The sequence below is a fragment of the Anneissia japonica genome, unplaced genomic scaffold, assembly GCF_011630105.1.
Source record: "Anneissia japonica isolate Jap-2015-1 unplaced genomic scaffold, ASM1163010v1 scaffold287708_len1499824_cov190, whole genome shotgun sequence".
NCBI classification, from domain to species: Eukaryota; Metazoa; Echinodermata; class Crinoidea; order Comatulida; family Comatulidae; genus Anneissia; species Anneissia japonica.
In genome coordinates this window covers 1283337-1285169 of record NW_022752295.1, presented here as the reverse complement: position 1 = coordinate 1285169, position 1833 = coordinate 1283337, and positions in this window count along the sequence as shown.

The following is a 1833-nucleotide window of genomic DNA, read 5'->3' as shown; positions in this document are numbered from 1 at the left end:
CTCGAATGAAATATTGTAGTTCATAGTAAAGATTTTGAATTCTGAGAGTCAGGGTATGGTTCTAATGTAAAATATGACAATTATGTAATTTTTAAGATACCATACAATATTTGACCTTAAATGACCTTAAATGACCTATTTGTGGCAATACCTGGTCAAAAATGGTATGATGGTTTTCCTTGACCATATAAAAATAGTTTCAGACATTAGAATTATAATTCCAAGTGGTTTAGAAGCGAAGATATAGATAAACATAGGTTTTATTAGGCGGCTATTTTGAAATCCAAGATTGGGGGGGTGGATAATGCGATTTGCGAAGCAGCAAGAGAGTGGGGGGCATGGTTTTGACAGGGCGCAGATCTGTTTCAAAAGACGTTCTACCTGCATACTTATGCCTTCACAATGATATCCGCCACCGCAAAGTCCAACGTTTAATCAATAAACTTCAATCGAAAAAGTATAGACATCCGGATGATACCGATCAAGCTTGTTAAGGAGTTTGCCATCGAGTTGTCAGTTCCGCTTGCCAATATTTTTAACTGCTGTTTGGAGGAGGGAGTCTTCCCCGATTTATGGAAGTTGACAACTGTCATCCCTATTCCAAAGATCGTTAATGTGACATCATTTCAGGACCTCCGACCGATTTCACTCACCCCAAATTTTGCTAAAATTTTTGAGTCTTTCCTATACTGATTGGCAAAAATAGTAAACTCATGACAAGTTCTTCCATGGGCGACGAGGGGTACAAGCTCCCCAACAAGGGGCCAACCCCCCACTCCCACCCACGATCGGGGAAAAAAATTAAATTTGTCTGAGATTTTTTTAAATCAAAACACATAGTGTATGATACGTATTACAGTTGGTCTAACTATTTATTATAGGCTATCATAGCTGCAAACATGAATTTAGTAGCTGCATTAAAAAAACATTAATAATGTAAATATTTACCACACTGACTGAGTAAAGTCATCAGCGTAGATAGATTGATGACTGTTGATTATTAAAGCATTATTCGTCATCATCATCACATTTATTGTCATTATCGAACACCACGCACCATAATAGGCCTCTATACAATAGGCTATTCATCATCGTCATCACTGCATCCCGGGTCATTACCAAACAACAACAACAACTCGGACGATTATGCATATTACCATAATTATCATTTCTAACCACCACCACCAATCACAATCGCCATCTTCATGTGATAATCTTCAATTACCTGATAATGAAACAATTATTTTCAATATATTATTTATTAATGTTTGACATAATATTAAAAAAAAAACCCGATAATACAAAGTCATATTTGACTAGGGGCCTATAAAAATAATAAATTCTCCCTCAGGTCGGTACACCGCTAGCCGAATTCATAGTAAACAACTGTAGGCCCTAAGACTGTATAATCCCTGGAAATATTATCTGCAGCAGATAGAATATGATTCACTAATGAATATGTACAGCATTGGATGATTGCAGTGGTGGAGCCAGTTGAGGGGCGCCCCCGTCGGAAATAGTTCCTCCACCTCTTTTGCACCATAATTCGGGACTCAACACAATTTGTGAAAAAAAAAAAACCTATTTAATTTTTACATAATTATGAGACTAGGCCTAATTGATTAAACGATAGGACGAATAACACAAGTGAATACTCGGAAGTCCCGGGTTCGAAACCCGGTTTTGGGACTTTTTTTTTTTCAAACTCGCAGATTCCTCTTTCTTAACGTTCAACATTTATTGCCATATATTTATAGAATTACCGCAAGACGGTTTAGATTTTATCTCCATTATATCAATATGTATATGTATATGTATATATATATATATATA